The 18,219-nt window shown below is 35.2% G+C and overlaps 2 long non-coding RNA genes across 2 annotated transcripts; one reads left to right on the forward strand and one right to left on the reverse strand.

The window, feature by feature from the left end:
• Positions 1-1,774: 1,774 nt before the first annotated feature.
• LOC135295431 (uncharacterized) lies at positions 1,775-9,268 on the reverse strand. Its single transcript, XR_010357525.1, has 3 exons — positions 9,042-9,268; positions 3,067-3,102; positions 1,775-2,045 (listed from the first exon to the last, which is right to left on the reverse strand). It is a non-coding gene; the product is annotated as an uncharacterized LOC135295431 (long non-coding RNA).
• Positions 9,073-14,673, forward strand: LOC135295432 (uncharacterized). The gene is made up of 3 exons (XR_010357526.1): positions 9,073-9,109; positions 11,566-11,661; positions 13,337-14,673. It is a non-coding gene; the product is annotated as an uncharacterized LOC135295432 (long non-coding RNA).
• Positions 14,674-18,219: the final 3,546 nt, after the last annotated feature.

The raw sequence follows: 18,219 nt of genomic DNA on the forward strand, positions 1-18,219 counted from the left end.
AACAGAGTGGAATGTATAACCAGAGAAATTTAACATTTTTTTACCATTTATGTTATATTCTTCATTTCAAAAAGCAGTATTTCATGCCTTATTCCTTGCCTTATTTCATGTCATTTTCCTTGCTGTGATGCCTACAGAGGGAAATGTATGCCAGTTATGCAATGTGTTTGGTGCATGCTGAAAAAGATATATTGCAAAAAAGAGCACATAGACCTTCCTGAAATAAAAAGATAAACCTACTTTTTCCTGGTTTTAACTGAGGCAGACAAAATCCAAGTAATTTAAAAATAACTGCCTTGAGTTATCATTATAGGCACAAACAGCTATTATTCCCTTTATAAAGAGTGCTATTCATTACCATTTACAACATTTACAAGCAACACATGAAAATATTCTCCTCTTTGCTTTGTTCAAAACCAGTTATGAACTCATATCAGTACCTGTCAGCTGTTATGACTAGCAGAGAAAAATATTTTCTTAAGCATTATAGCAGTGAAAGGAAACTATGTACTATTACAACCTAGAAGAAAAAAAAAAAATTGTCCAAAAGCCATACAGCAATGAAAACACTGGCTGAAGCCTGGATAATTGCAATCTTATACTGGTAAAAGCTCATGAAAATTTAATTTGGTAACTCTTGAAACAGGAACCGAGACTTGGTTCTTACATGCCTACAGGACAAGGAAATTAAACATTACAAGGCTTGCTTGAGAGAATGTCTGCCCCAGAGCAATTATCTGTGCTTACCTTGGAATCCCAACTGATCTTAGATTATCTCACAAAACACATGAGAGAAATATGCCAAAACAAAGTCTAATCTTTTTATGAACCTGAAATAGGGAGCAAACTCTTGAAGTCTGTATGAATATAAAGCCTCAATATTTGTATAATCTCTTTAATGTGGGGATGGGTAGTAAGCATGCACTTTCATACAGTAGTGGCTCTAAATAAGAGCTCTTTTTTTTTTTGCTATTAGTCAAAGCACTATTTTAGAAAACTTCATTAATAGATTTTAATTCGAGACTAAGCGGTTCTGGATCTAGGGCTGAGTTGTGATGGAGAAAAGATGGAAAAGATGAAAAGAATCAATAGGTGTTGACCACATTGGGTACATTTCATAAAAATGCTACCAGTATTTGTAAGTAAAGACATACTGGTATATATAAAACATGGTTTAGCCATACTGCTGTCAGGAAACAAAACCAAGCCTAGAGAATTTACAGCTCTCTCTGGGAAAGGATGTTCTCAGTTGTTTCCTGTTAAACACCCATATGTCTCTTTAGTGCATCTTCTGCTGCCTGACACAGTTATGTTGAACATTACACTGACCAAAAGTGTAGACATCAGTAGATCAAACTGATGTTTCTATTTTACATGTACTTTGCTAAATTAGAAAAGACAGACCTCAAACACTCACTTGATCATCTACACGTAGTACTTGTATGCTCACACACTGGCTGTGTTCCTGACAACTGCAAATTTCTCTGAGCTACATAACTTCCAATGAAATAGCTTTATACATGTGAATGAAAGTACTCCACTCCACTTCTTCAAGGTCATGACTTAATATTTTTTATTGCTGAAATTATGCAATTGGTTTATTCCAAAATGGAGCAAGGTGAAAGGATATAGAAAACCTTCAACATTTCTCTGCAAGAGAGAACTTTGGACAGATTTTAAGGATATTATGTTCACATGAACAGTAGTCTTCATTTTTTTCAAGCAGAAATCATGCACATGTCAAATTCTGAAATAACTTTGAGTATAGGAGTTTAGAGTCAATCAATGAGTTAAGATGTCACAAACCAAGGAAGGGTTAGAGTTCATCATGCTGGATCGCTGCTATGATCCTGGTGAAATTAAGCTTTTGTGCATCCATTTGATTGTAATTGAAGAACCTTTTTCCAGTGCACCTTGTTGATTCCTAACAGTGAGATCACTGCTTGACCCATCTGGTTTCATTTTTGACTCTCATCTTGCCTCCCTTCATGAAGCAGGCTGCCCTTGCTGCTCCCTCATGAGACTACTCTTCTCACTGTGTGCAACTTAAAACAAGGGTCACTGTTTTGCCCAGTTTGTGGTAGGGAACACACATTTTCTTTTCACTACACTAGAGAATCTTCTTTTTACTTTCCTATCGTTGTTGTAGTAGTCACTTGTAATTCACAGCAGGTGAATTACAAACCAAGTCCCTGATGCTGGGATCAAATGGATGAAAACTTATGCATTGAGAAAATAATATATTTATTACTTAGATTTTTGGACATACAGTATCTTTAAAACAAAACAAACTTGTAAGCAAAATTACTCTTCCTGAAAAAAGTCACTTTTCACTCATAGAATATAAAAGTTAATCAATCAAAGCCAAAACATGTAGGTCCTGTTGTTCACTTTAGTGATATAAAGAAACCTAACACAAAATAAAAATGAGATATAAATAATAATCATCTCCAAATAAACGTGAGATAGTATAAATAAGTGGAACAGATTCACAAACAAAGTGTTTTAAGTAACAAATTATTATTTCACCACTTGCCAAAGGGAAATCCAGTAGTCAAGATTGGGTGCATTCTTGAAAGGGATTTTTAGCTCAAATACTAAGTATGAAGAAAAATATTAGAGCGATTCTATGACCTACACTATATAGGCAGCCAGAATAAATGATTTAATATTCCCTTTCTGGCCTTAGAAGTGGTTCATTTGTCATAATCTGCAAAAACCAGTCCCCTCATAAATTATTTCTGAATTTTAAGAAAGTACTAGATGATTAAATAAGTGTATAGGATAATTAAAGAGTATCAGGTAATCTGATCAAGTCTTCTCTCCATTCTGCTTACAAAGATCTAGGATATTAAACTTTCTCACAATTTCAAATATATTGTTGGTATTTCTCTAATAATGAAAGAAAGGAAAAAGATCCTACATTCAATATTTTTTCAAGTTATTAATGGATTTCACTACTGGAACACTTCTCATAAATGTTCTTCTTCATTAACCTAACAAGTCACTGCAGAATAAAATAAGCCAATTTACAAAAAAAAAGAAAAAAAAAAGGTTCATACTTACAGATGCTTGCTTAATTTCTCCACTTTCTCCAAGGTTCTAGAAAATATTACAGTATATGATCAGTTAGACAGCTATTGTATATTAAAGGATCCTATAAGATTTATAACAAAAATAGCCCACAAAATGTAGCATAAATTCAAAGAAATTTAACAATAAAATTAGCAAACCTTAGAAGAACTGCACTTTGGAATTTTGTTTTAGGTTTTTACTTTTATAAGAAGAGTGGAAGAAATAAAACCAGAATCGGTAAGAACAAAAATATCTTTATCTATATTTTTTTTTTATTTCTTTGATACATTCTGTGCAAAGATTAATTAATGTTGATTCCCAAGTCTCTAGCATAACACAGACTAGTCCTAAACAGTGAGGTACATAAAAGGTAGGTAAGCATGAGAGGAGCATCTTCATGATGCTTACAATTCTCAAAGAAAACAACCAAAAATAAAAGGCAAAAGTGGTACAGAATTGGACAGAAATTCATACACCCTGTTCACTCTTACTAATGGAATTGGTAGAAAATCTAGTCTACACATTAAGCACATAAATAAAGGAGAAAAGAATTACATGAAAAATTTTGCTTAGTTAAGGTCACAGAAGCAAAATAAGCTTTAAAAATGTGCTTCTTCTTGTTGATGACTTCCAATATGGCAAAAGACTAGCAAATAACTTTTCTACCAAGAATGTGGCAAATTCTGCTTTTTTTATCTTTAGTCACTGTTTGTGATCTTTATTATTCCTTTCTCTTAGGCAGTTGAATAATGTGTTATGTTCTTTTTCAATTTTTTCTTCAGGTATTTATTTGTAAAAACTTAATTTGGGATAGTCTGGAAATATTATTTTAAAAATTTAGATGAGGGATTTCTTGTTACATTGTGCCTAAGTATCCAAATAAATGAATGGAAGTTTTAAGATATTTAAAAGAACAAAAAAATCTTTAATTTCTGAGTACAAGTTACATTTGTGAAAGACCCAACATCTGTGTCCTCACTTTTCTTAGTATAAAAAGGATGGGCATCCTTGTTTAAGTGACAACCCTTGATATTGCAAAAGTTCCCAATTTCCATGGAGAACACAGTCAAAGAACAGGGACAACACATACTGTCATTGCAGTTTGGTCAGTTTAGGGCTTTAAAAAGGTACAAAGAGTCTGCTAAAAGCAAACAAAACCATTCTAGGACTATTCACTGTTTTTTGGCTTCTGGCTGGTTCTGGAAGGTAGTATGGGTTTTATTACTATTAAACAGACTTTTAGTATATATGACATTGATCTGTATTCTTTAATATGGACTTTAGAGAAAGTGAATAGACCTTCTTTATTAAGGATGTTTCTGATATACCTATATTACACTATTTTATTTACATTTTGTATTATTATTTTCATATGAATACTTCAGCTATATTGGATTTGTGCTACAAGGATATACATTGTCATCTAACAATCTGCTAGAACACATCATTGATTCTTGTAAAGGGATTTTTAGCCCCCAAATATGACAAGAGTGATTTCACTGTTTACCTGGTTTTAGGCCAGACCACTATTTATTGAAAACACTCTCACAAATAGTTACTGAGTGCTCTGACAATAATAGAAGAGGAAGTATAAAACTAATTTTCCCATTCTGTTGGAGGATATTTTTAGTTACACTAACAAGCACCTTTACTGTCAGCCTCATCTACAGAGTTAGAAAAAAAATGTTAGTATGTATTTATCAATCACAAATTTGATGCATTTCTAGTGGACCAAAGGAAAGACAAAAGGAGAATGAATGGTAGTTTTTTTTTTTCACACAAGGAAAGAATCAGGTAATTTTCCCAACAAGGTACTCTGAAATAAAGGTTTCAGAAAATGTGCCAACATAAAATTAATTGCAGCCATAGCTGGTATGTTATTTTAGCAACTGTGAATGGTAAAGACCACAATAACTGTTCATTCACCTAAAAAAAAAAAAAAACAAACCAAAAACAAAAAAACAAAACAAAACAAAAACAACCAAAAAACCCCCAAAAATCAGCAACAAAAAAACCCCCAAACCCTACCTTTTAACTTCTATTTTTCTATTTATACCATTCTCAGGACTTCATTCTACCAGCACCTCAGAAGCAGTCAACTGTCTCTAGACTTCAATACTTCAATATACCACATGCATTTTGGATGCTTGATTATTTTCTTACTTCTGGATGGATAAAATTGTAATCAAATGCTGCAATTATTTATTCCTAATAGGATTTAGCTAGATATAGTTTGTTCCTTCAATTTCACTACACCTGCTGTATACCATCAATTGAAGCAAGCATTACAGAACTTAGAAAACTCAACGAACAGATTTTTTTTATGATGTACTATGCTGCCTTAATAAACTGTAAACTGTTCAGCACAGAGATATTTAAGTTTCCCTTGTTGCAATTAGAAACTTCTGTAATCTCATCAAAGCACTGATCACTTGTGTATTAACTTGCCACAGCACTGAAAAAAAAAATATGTATAATCTAGTATTTAAATAATTTTTAGGCAGATAAATGATATGAGTTTAAATTCTCTTGGAGTAAAGACTTTGGAATGAAGGAGTGCTGCAACCTGGGTGTGTATACTATATCTGGCAAATATTCAGTAGCACAGAAGGGTCATTTGTAAAATTAACACTAACGGTAGTAGGTAACTTTGAAAAACAAAGCTTTTGTTTTTCTTAAGGAAAAAAAAATAGATTATATGTAACAACAAAAAAGGATATTTGTCTCCTATTCTGATAATAATACATTCTTCTTCACTGATAGTTTGTGCCCATATTCTTACATCTTTTATGTTTTGTACAGAAAACAACATGTATTTACTGTAGTAAATGAAGGTCTATTTTCATGGCATGACACTTCCCTGGCATTCTAGAGAGGAAAAAGTCAACAATATATGATAAAATTATTGATTTAACAAAGAGACTTTTAAATGAATAGAGTAGATATAAATATTTCTATAGCTAATAAAATGTTATTTTTTAATGAGTTCATTTTTGCAGAAGGGTGTAACAATCCCCATGTTGACATGGCAGTCTTTAAAATGGCTTCTATGTCTCTCTCCTTGTCTTTTTCCAAGAAAAGATGTTTTATGTTTGCAGAAGGTTATGAGTATTATATAAGATTAAACCTCTCAGGCTGTAGGAATATTTTATTTTCCCCATGAAAGATCATTCTTATTTTGCTGAAATATAAAACATGAAGAAAACTTGAGACACTAACCATATGATAATCATGTTTAATTGTACTAGTAAAATATGAAAAAGGTGTAAACTAATTGCCACTTAAGTTCCTCAAGAAAACAATTGTCAGATATGGTGGCAGGAATGACAGCTTCTAGACCAGGTTGCTCAGGGGCTCACCCAACCTGGCCTTGAACAACTCCAGGCTTGGGGCATGCACAACTTTTCAGAGAAACATGCTTCCTTCTTCTTAATTTAAATCGTTCCCCTTTGCCTTATCACTGTCTTCCCATACAATAAGTCACTCTCTATCTTTTTACTATAAGCTCTTTTTAGGTATTGGAAGACTACTTTAAGGTCTCTCCAAAGTTTTCTATTGTCCAGGCTGAATAACCCCAGTTTTCTCAGCCTATCTTCACAGGAGAGGTGCTTTAGCTTTCTGATCATCTTCATGGCTTTTCTCTGGACCCACTCCAGCAGGTCTATGTCCTTTTGATGCTAGAGGTCCCAGAGCTGGATGCAGAACTCAGATTGGTACCTCACGAGGGTAGAGCAGAGGGGCAGAATCACCTCCCTTAACTGCTGTCCTCCCCTCTTGTGATGCTGCCCAGGACACGACTAGCAGGTTTGTTTCTTTCTTTGTTTCCTTCTTTGAAGAGGAGAGGAGAGGAGAGGAGAGGAGAGGAGAGGAGAGGAGAGGAGAGGAGAGGAGAGGAGAGGAGAGGAGAGGAGAGGAGAGGAGAGGAGAGGAGAGGAGAGGAGAGGAGAGGAGAGGAGAGGAGAGGAGAGGAGAGGAGAGGAGAGGAGAGGAGAGGAGAGGAGAGGAGAGGAGAGGAGAGGAGAGGAGAGGAGAGGAGAGGAGAGGAGAGGAGAGGAGAGGAGAGGAGAGGAGAGGAGAGGAGAGGAGAGGAGAGGAGAGGAGAGGAGAGGAGAGGAGAGGAGAGGAGAGAAGAGAAGAGAAGAGAAGAGAAGAGAAGAGAAGAGAAGAGAAGAGAAGAGAAGAGAAGAGAAGAGAAGAGAAGAGAAGAGAAGAGAAGAGAAGAGAAGAGAAGAGAAGAGAAGAGAAGAGAAGAGAAGAGAAGAGAAGAGAAGAGAAGAGAAGAGAAGAGAAGGAATGCAGGAAGAGAGGGAAACTGCCAAGAAGTCAGGGAGAGGAGAACATAATCAGAATTTCCTGATAGATTGGACAAATTATGTATTTATTTCAATGTTCATTCACTTAGTGACACACATTATTTTCTTTCCTTGCCTTTTTTTTTATTATTTTTGGGTGACTCTTTGGGAGAGGGAATATATATTTTGAAAAAAGAGGAAGAAAGTTAGTACAAGATATTATATTTGTGGAGGCTTCTCTTGCCACACAAACATGAGCCTTCCAGGCATTTGCATTTAAAATACATAAGAAACCAGTGTCTGATTAGCTTTGCATATGTTGTAAGCATTTCACATTATCTCCCTTTCTGACTTTTCAGAAATGCACAACACCTGGAGAGAAATATTGAATTATAAATCAGTAATTTCAGCAGAATCCTAATCAGATCCTCATTTTGTAAATGCTAAAATTTTTCATTGTATATTTATTAAAAAATTGGCCTTTTACATTTTTTTTTCCATTTCCACATAAGACAGTAGAACATTATTCATTGCATAGAAATGAAAGCTGCAAAGAGATAGCAAGCCAAGTGCACAGAAGCCAAAGAGTCATCTCCCTAGCAAGGGAGATCATTCAAGAGCATTTGGAATAGCAGTCAAAGAACAGAATGATAGTAGCTGGCTTGAATTTTTTTAAGAGCTCTATGACAGCAATGGTGAAAGCTTTATTGCTGTGTGGCCACAATCACAAAATATCCTTCAGTGTTTGCACTGTAACAGAAATCGTTATTGCTACAAGATATTTTAAACCTGGCATTATTAAGTATGCAGAAATTTTAGAAATTTTACTGGAAAAAATACCAGAGGATTGGACTCAGAGTTTGGAATTCTGGCATTGAAACAAACTGGCAGGGGCTGTGCTGTTCTACTTTCATACTGCTTTCATGAAAGTTGTCTGAACATTTTGCATGTCCCTGTAATTTACAAAGATATAAATAGCCAAATCCAGTAAGGGATTTAAACTTTTTTTTTCCTAGGTCCAATGTTGTGATCTAAATTCCCCGTGTCACTCACTACTGAATACTAGGGGTACTTACATTCTTTTTTATTACCCGTGATGGAATTAAACTTTTTTACATGTCAACAGTATGGCTTAGTCTTGATAGGTATCAAACTGCTTAAGATCTGTCATGAAATTGAACCCAGTGAAGACCAAAATTATCAAAAGGGTCCATTTCACAAAAATACTATAGAATATAGAATAGTTTTGGCTGGAAAGGACCTTCAAATATTATCTTGTTGCCCCCCTTTGCAATGTTCAGGGACATTTTTCACTATATTCTGTACCTCAAACACCCCATATGAAATATTTGCATGGTGGTGGAATCGACAGCTTCTCTGGATAATCTTTCCCAGTGTCTCCCCATGCTTTATATAATCAATTTTTTTTTTGGGGGTGCAATCCAAATCTACCCTCTTTCATTTTTAAACCCTTGCTTTTTGTTCTGCCACTACAGGCCCTGGCAAAACGTCCCTATACAATTTTCCTACAGGCCCCCTTAGGAACTGGAAAGCTTCTATAAGGTCTCCCTGGAGCCTTTTCTTCTCAACCTCACCACTCATGTTGTTTTCATATGAGAGGTGCTTTAGTCCTCTGATCATTTTTGTGGCCCTTCTCTGGAGGGAGAAAATTACCTCCCTCAAACTTCTGGCCATGCTTCTTCTGATGCAGCCCAGGACACAGGTGGTTTTCTGGCCTGCAGGTACACATGTACAACTCTTTGTCCACTAGTATCCCCAAGAGCTTCTCCTCAGGACTGTTTTCAATGCATTCCTGTCTCAGTCTGGATTGATATTGAGGCTTTCACTGCAGAACTTTTCATTTGGTCGTTTTGACCTCCACAATGTTTGCACAGGCCCACTTCTCAAGGCCCCTCTGGATGGCATCACTTGCCTCCAGCATGCTGACTGCACCATGCAACTTGGTGTTGTCAGCACACTTGCTGAGGTGCAAGAAACTCTGTGTCACTGATGAATATGTTAAATAATACTTGCGCTGCTGCAGTCTTACAGGAAACCTCTCATTGCTGGTTTCCACTTGGACATTGAGCCATTGACTGTAACTCCTTGGATGCAAAAATCCAGCCAATTCCATATTCATCTATTAGTTTATCCATCAAATCTGTATGCCTCTGATTTAGAGGCAGGTTTATTGGGGGAGGCCTTATCAAAGAGTCTTTATCAGTCCCAGTAAATGATATCTGTAGCTATTTCCACTAATGCAGTCACTCTATTGTAGAAGGTCACTGTAAAATTTACTCCTGAAGAAGTCATGTTGTCTGTCTCTGATCACTTCCCTGTCTTCCCTTGACATACTCCATTATCTTACTGGGCACTGAGGTTAGTCTGACTGGATGGTACTTCCCAGGTGCCTCCTTATGACTCTTTTTAAAGATGAATATTATTAGTCCCCTTTTTCCAGTCACTTTGGACTTCTATGTGAAAATCTCATTGACTAGAATGCATATCTCTTGCGGTGAATGCCCCATGTGTGAGGACACGAGGCTTGACTCCATTTTGTTCAGAAGGCTGATTTATTATGTTACATATTATATTAAAATACTACATTAAAACTATACTAAAAGAACAGAGAGTGAAGAAGATCAGAAGGCTACAAAGACCAAGAATAGAATAGAATAGAATGCATAACAAAATCTTGTGACTGCTCACAGCCTTGGCACAGGTGGCTGTGATTGGTCACTAATTGAAAACAATCCACATGGACCAATGGAAGATGCACCTGTTGCATTCCACAGCAGCAGATAGTTATTGTTTGCATTTCTTTCCTAAGGCTCCTCAGCTTCCCAGGAGGGAAAAATCCTAGCAAAGGATTTTTCACAAAATATCATGGCTACATATATCGACCAAAAGTTAGCTCAAAAAATGGACTTAGGATTTGCTTATATTGATGGATGAATCTAAATAAAATTCATGTCCAAGCTGAGCACTTGGACTTTTTGACTTAGAGGCTTCTTTCACCAGTTTATCCTGAGCAGGACAAGATGAAGGGTTCTGTGTCTAGCATATACATTTTATATTTGAATCCTCAGAAACTAAAAGAAACTACCTATTACTGAAGAATCTACCCAAGGTTAGTGCTTGCCTTCTGAGGCCTTTACCTTGATGTTTGAGGTCTTGTTCTGCTCTACTGTAATTTAGAATCAAAAAAGTTAACTTAAATCATAGGTGTTATAAGATAGTATAGATAGAGAACTTTGATACAGATGGCCTAGATTTCAGCATAAGTGTACATAAAAGAAGTGTCTTGATAACTCAATTCTCTTTAGAAACCTTGTACAGTGGTGTACTCAGTACTTCTGGGAGCATTAAGGTGTTTCACAAAGAAGATCTAAAATTATAATAAAGATCTAGAGTAATTAAAAATAAAATGTTAAGGACATATCTTCATTTTAATCTTCAATACTTCGTTGCTCAAATTTCAGATTCAGCATGTCACCTCTCTGAATTGAAAACTAGTTTTTGAAACAGAAATGCTAACACTTAGAAGAAAGAGAAAAGATTTTACTCTTTTAGAAGTAGTCTTCCCAACCCTTCAGGAAGATTTTATTGGCAAAACACAGTGTAATCCCAATTTTTATCTTGTCTTGACAAAATTTTCTCCCATTTTTGTTTTTTCACAAACATTGCATCTGCCCTTCTCCACTGTACTTTAGCTTAGGATGGGTCAGACATACTCAAAAATCACTTCTGCTAAAGGTGTGTATCTACAAGAAAGAACAATTCAGGTTTTCTTTTTCCAGGAAGAAAAAAATCTTAATTACAGACTCTCCATGCACAGGACAAACAAATATTTAGTTCCAACCTTGAAACCTGAAGTGTGTTTGTATTTTACTCAGTGACTGTGTAATGCAGAATGCATGAACTTAGATTGAAGTCTCTGCCCTTCAGATTAATAGTTTCTTTACCTTTCTTTTTCCCAATCCTGAATGAATCTTGTTTCGTTTTATTTGTCCCCATGGCAAGGCTTCAAGAAGAGAGATAAAGAACAGCCGTAAATGGTTACTGACATAACCTGAAATGTAGTTGTTAAGACATGTTATTGTAAGGTTGAAAATGGAATTTTAAACTTTTCAGATAGCAACCTTATATCCAGGGTGAATGAACTAAACACTAGAACCCATCATTCTTATCTTAAAAGGAACATGAAGACTGTATTTAGGATAGCACTTGAAGGTGTTAAGGCCGCTTGACTGGAGTTACAACCTCAAGATGAGTCATGGTATGAGCAGGGAAGGTAGGTGATCCTAAATGTGCCTTCCAACCAAAATGTTCTATAAATTATCTACAAAGTTTCATAAGGAAATAAATTTTTTAAAAAAACAAACCAAAACAAAAAAAACCCAAAAATGAAAACAAAACCAAAACAAAACAAAACAAAAAAAAAAAAAAAACAAACAAAACAAACAAAAAAACCCAAACCAAAATAAAACAAAGAAAAACCAAAAAAAAACCCAAAAAAACAAAAAAACCCCACTTTTTTTAAACAAATGATCCACTGCTCTGTAAAGTGCAAGCAGGAATTATATGGCAGAGAAATTATTTCAATTTTTTTGAACTCCTCTAAGTTTTTTAATTTTATAATAATAATACTTTTTTATGAATACACAGGTAGTATGTATTAAGCTTCTTTATTTTTCCGTACTCTGTCAATACTGGACCTCATACAGCTATTTATCAGTACTGTTGAGAAAGACCCTCTGTCATAACATCATTCTTTATTCCTATTCATTTCGGTGAATGTGATTTTCTTTGAAGGCAGACTTCAATTTTTTTTTTTAATGTGACCCTGGAATAAAATATGTTTAAATATTTTTAATATTTAATAAAATATTAAACATATTTTGCCATTAAAAATATATATATATTGAGTGAATAATCACATAAAATAAAATACAAAATAATGATAGAATACTGATATTATATTAAGCACATAGTCTCTTACTTTCTTATTGCCAGCCTGGTTTTGTCAATCTTAATTACCAAGTCAATGTTACTACTCCACAGGAGTTGAAGTGATGTTGCACACAGGCTTTTGAAAACACACACACCTCATCAGGTAGAAAATAGTAAGGATTTGGATATGTTTAAAATTCCACATGTCCAGAACCAGAGCCTCTGGATTTATAGAAAATGTATATATTCAAGCCTCATGTTCTGCTTCTTCTGGTTGTTGTTTCCCTCTTTTTTATAAGAAACAGAAAGTAATTGAGATTTATTTTAAAGTGGAGCTGGAGGTGATGCTCCATTTCTGTATCCAGGTAAGGCTCACATCCATCACATATAGCATATTGTCACTTCTGCACTCTGGTCTAGAGTCATCCCTGACTAAGAATTGTCATGAAGGTACTTTTAACATATCCTGTTTAAGATCTCCCATCAGAAATAACATAGAATTATTATTTTTGAGGTGTATTTGAAGGACATATTAGCCGACCTTTGTCTAGAGAACAGACAGTAGAAAATTTGAATCTGTATCTTTTAAGCACTGAACCTAAACCCTCCAAATGTTCCAATCAGTAGACTATTTTCAGGGCAGCTGCAATAAATAGATGAAGTATAACTTCAGAAGCAACTACCTCCATATTCTCAAACAATATTAAAAGGACAGGTGCCATAGCTGAATTCATGAGTGTTTGATTCAATATTTTTGCATCTAATAGACTTTATACACCAGAGACAGTGCTACATCATATAATTTCTGGATCTCAGTAGAGCTTCAGCACATAATTCTGGGCAGCTGATCTTAAGGGAAAAGAAAAAAAAAAAAAGAGGTGAACACATGTTTTCTTGAATTTGTGGAAAATACACATTTCACATGTTTTTCTTCAGTTCAAAGAATTTTAGTGTTTTCTGTGTCAGCAAACTCTGAACAGTTTCTTGGTTTCAATTCTATTGTTTCTATATTACAGTTCTAGGGGGAAAAAAAAAAGAAAAAAGCATGAAATATGACACCAGCAGAGAAAGGGATCTAGCTCTAAAGGGTGAAGTATGGACCAGATAAGTGGACAATAAGGTAGAATTAAAACTGGTTGATCTTCCAGACTTGCAAGAATTATAATGAGCACTATGAAGTTCAGCTGGAGGCCAGTTACCAGCAGCATGCCTTAGGGGTAAACACTGCCTCCAAATGAGTGGATGAAGCACCAAGCTTCATGAATGACCTCATTGACTGAGAAGAGCATGGCCTCAGAAAGCTTGCAGACAATACAACAGTAGAAGGAGATAATGACTAATCAGGTGATTGTTCTGCCATTTAGAGGGATCCTGACACACTGAAGAAAGAGCCAGAGAATAATGACATCTAGTTCAACAAAGGGAGATCACTGGAGGTTGTGAAAATGCCATTAGACAGACAGGTAGACAATGTCATCAAGGCTGTCCTTCCCAAAAAAGACTGGACCAGATGATCTTTCAGAATCCTGGGCCATTTTATGATTTGATGACATGCAACATCATGTACCTGATCACAAATGCTGACATGCACATATTCTTTGTTAGTCACTGAATTATCCATGAGCCACCTGTTTGCTCTTCTATCACAGAAGACAAACAGCTACATCAGCAGAAATGTTGTCAGCACCTTAAGGGAGGTGATCCCTCCTCTTCTCAGCACTGGTGAGACACATCTGGATTGCTGAGTGCAGTTCTGGTCTTCCCAGTACAAAAGAGATATGGACTTACAGAATACGTTAAGGCAAGGCACAAATATGATTAAGGTTTTGGAGTGTGTCACATACAAGGAAAGAGTGAGGAAACTGGATTGATTCAGCCTTGGGAAGATGAGGTTTAGGGATATCTTATAAAATTTTATAAATAGCTGATGATTAGGAATAAAGATGAGGAAATCAAACACACTTGAGTGATAATTATTGAGAAGACAAAGGCAATATGTACAAATGGAAATATAGGAAATTCCATTTCTATTAAACAAAATATTTCTGCAAAGGTGATAACATACTGGAACAGCTTGCTCAGAGATATTGTGGAGTCTACATTCCTGGAGATGTGGACACTCCAACTGGACACAGATGTAAACCATAAACTCTACCTGATCCTGCTTCAAGGAAAGGTGTTGGACTAGGTGATCTCCAGAGATGTCTTCCATCCTCACAGATTCTCTGAAAATATAATATTCTGTCATCAGATTTTACCTTAGCTACACATTAAACAACCTTCCTAACTAGTTTCAGTAATTCTGCTCAACTCTATTTACAAGTGGACAGCTATTTATAAGGAACAGGATGACCTTCCAATATTTATTTTCCACAAAATTAAATTTTGCAGATTATTTGCTTCTCCATGCTATTTTTCCAACAGTGAAATCTAACCCAGAGTACTTGCCTCAATTACTAGACTTCATTCCTCATGAAGCTCACTAATTCTTTATGCAGTGCAACACCATCACCTCTTGATCATATTGTAGCAACTGAAGTCTAACAAATGAACAGGAAAACTCAGAGTGTAAAGATTTTTTTAATGCTAAGAGCAAAAAGGGCTGCATGTCTCACCCACCAAAACTATGCTTTTAATCCTCTTTTTTTGAGTGTTGTGCCATAACATAAATAGTTACATGAAGTGTTACATTCATAGAATATTGTAAAAATATTGTTTAGGGAAAATAGTGGACTACAGTGTATATAAAAGGTCATATGTAACCTGTATGCATTCTGATGGCCTGTTCTTGTAAATTGTATATGAGAAATTGTTAGTATAAGTAATGGATTAGCACTCGCAGTTTTCTGCACATAATAAAAACTTGTTTAATGTGGCATGACGGCTGAGCTTTCTTGCAAGTATATTTTAAAGAATAAGATATACTCTATGCTCCTTTGCCCCGCATTTTGAATTGGTCCCAAATTCAACTTCTCTTCAGGAAAAAGAACTAATTACTATGCTGGTATTTTTTCAGTTTCCTGAGCATCTGTCTGGTTCTCTTAAAATATCCCAAAGGTATTTACCACTTCCAGACTTTGCATCATTTCCTCAATTCCTGGCAGGACTTTCTTTAAAACGTAGCCCCTGAACACTACTTGGTAATGTTTCATGAGTTTTTCATTGACTCTTTGGCATGTGAAGACCTTAATTATATCCCTATGAACTTCTGGCAGAGGTCCAGATGAGAAAAGAAACAGCAAGCTCACCTAAACAACATCTTTAATTGAGAAGTGGCAGTATGAAAAGAGACAACTAGCTTTTGTCTAGTAACTCTCTCTTGGGAAACTGTAGTGAGGTGAATTCTGCTTACAGTTATGACATTGCCACCCTAGTAATAAATGAGTTTAATCTAAAAATATTTTGATTGGAAAGACTGTGTTTACAGTCTCATCAGGTGACGCAAAATATGACAGAGTAATAATTAGGTAAATATAATGACCTTAAAACATTGTGCAGGAGTCTGATAATTCGTACTTTTTTCTCATATATCTAAAAAAATTAATTTTTTACCTGGCTACTGTGTGAATGTACAGAAAAAAGGAAATGAGCTTAAGATACCAGGGTTTATAACTAAAACTATGTTAGTTGTGCACATGCGGTCTTGTTTGGCCTTAATTTATATCACCATCAGCAAAAATGGATGACAAAGTTGTAAAAACATGATTCCTTTCTTGGCTCTGTGGGCAGGTGTTCACTTTGAAGGGAGAAAATCTGAAAATTTTTAAGAGGCATGGGCTACAATAATTTTGTTTATGTGACTTTATGTGGGTCCACCTGCTGTGTATCTTCTTGGGCCACTGGAAGACAACCTCTGTCTCTGTGGTCTTCATCATAGGCCGTAAGGGAATCTAAGATCCAGTCTGGAGCACCTGCTCTTACTAGTTTTCACTCACCTGGGTGTCTGCAGGGTTATTTCTCTCATGTTTTCTCACTTTTCTGCAGCAGCTTCTGCGCAGTGGTTTTTTATCCTTTCTTAGGTAAGTTGTCACAGACATGCTACCAATGTCGTTGATGGCTCAGCTTTGGTCAGTGGTGGGTCCTTAAAGCTGCCTGGAGCTGCTCTGTCCGCCATGGAGGGCAGCTTCTGGTATCTTCTCCTAGAAACAACTTCTGCAGCCCACTCGCTACCAAAACCTTGGAAAGCCAGACCTATATAGCATATTTGAAATTTCTCTCAGAAAAAGAGAGACCTTACTGATAAAAGCTATAATCTGAATTGTCCATGATAACAAACTGATGCAAAAATCAGTTTCCATATCATTATTTTTCATCTGCAGGTCTACCTTTAGCTCAATAGGAAGCACTAGAAATACAGAAGTAGGTATCACAACACTATACTGGGACTTCTCATGTTCTTATAAACATTAGTCTGGGAAAAGTTAAGTTTCAGGTTATTATGGAAAAAAAAAGCTATAATTTTTACTGCAACCTCCAAATGCCATCACAACAGTTTTGCTGCCAAACTGCCATGGAGAAGGCTACAGCTGTTATCTCTGACAATAATTATATGAATATTACATATTATGCATTTCCACATAATTTTATGAAAATTGACCTAGATAAAAATCACATAGGAATTGGTGTAAGGTTATTCTAAACACCTTTGCAGACTAAATAAAACTATTTGTGAAAGCAGACATTAAATTCAGCCCCATATCTATCCCCCCACAAATGGGTAATTTATGCAATTTTATTCATGTAATACAGCATATTTGTAAAAATTTGTTTCTTAAAAAAATGGAAAATCTCCACTGGCAATGAATATTTTGTTTCTTCTTGGTAAATTCCTACACGCATTCAGATGATCTTATAGCAGTGAACAAATTAGGAAAAAAAGTGAGGCATACCACTGTTGAAGGCAGCAATGAGTATGACTTCCTAGATCTCTTTCATGTTAGTAACAGATGAGTGAATACCATGCAGAAAAAAAAAATCCTACAGCTGAATATTAATATTAACCTGCTATCACATATAAATACTGAAAATAAAACTAACTCTATTAACTTTTAGTACTACTATTACACTGAAAATATTACTGAAGATGATATAACAAATAATCACTTCAGCTTTTTTTATCTGTTAAACATATTCTAACATTCTGTTATTTCCTAAACATCTAATTATGCCAATCTATCAGCAGTTGTATTGGACTACTGATGCTTTGATATATGTAAAAGCAAGATGCTTCTACCTAAGATATTAAGTCTCTTCACAGTCAATAAAGAGGGAAAAAAAAATCTTTTAGAGCATATACAACTTATTTGAAACTTCTACCTTAGAATAAACTTTCATTTAAATACTAGGTTTTGAAAATTATGTCAGAAAAGTGGTATGTAATCTACAATAATAATTCTCTACACACACAATTGCATACACATGCTTGTGTTTAAGTTTAAATAAAGCCCAAAGAAACAATAAAATTATATAAAACATTATACTTCCATAAACATGTATAATTCCATCAATTAAAGACAGTAATATTTTAAAGCAGGCTAGGACATAGAATACCTATTTTGACAGATTCTTCTAGGGCATTATTCAGTCATTAACTTAGTAAGCAAAAGAACTAAATGTTTGTTGGACATGGAAAGACCTTTATCCCAAAGACAGTTCATGTTAATAATTTTCTGCCTTGTTCCCATTAGAATTCATGAGCTCAAGTGGAGTTGGAGAGATTTGGAGGTCAGCATAAAATAAAGCCAGAAAACTCCAGAATTTATCCTAGCTTTTTGAAATCTATAGGAAAAGTTGTAGGTGTTTTTAAAATAGAAATTAAAATAAGGTGACTAAGATTTTGTAAAAAAAAGTACTTATCTATACTCTGATTAACACTGTGCAGTCTCATCAGGTTAGACTC

Source organism: Passer domesticus, chromosome 2, assembly GCF_036417665.1.
Source record: "Passer domesticus isolate bPasDom1 chromosome 2, bPasDom1.hap1, whole genome shotgun sequence".
Lineage (NCBI taxonomy): Eukaryota > Metazoa > Chordata > Aves > Passeriformes > Passeridae > Passer > Passer domesticus.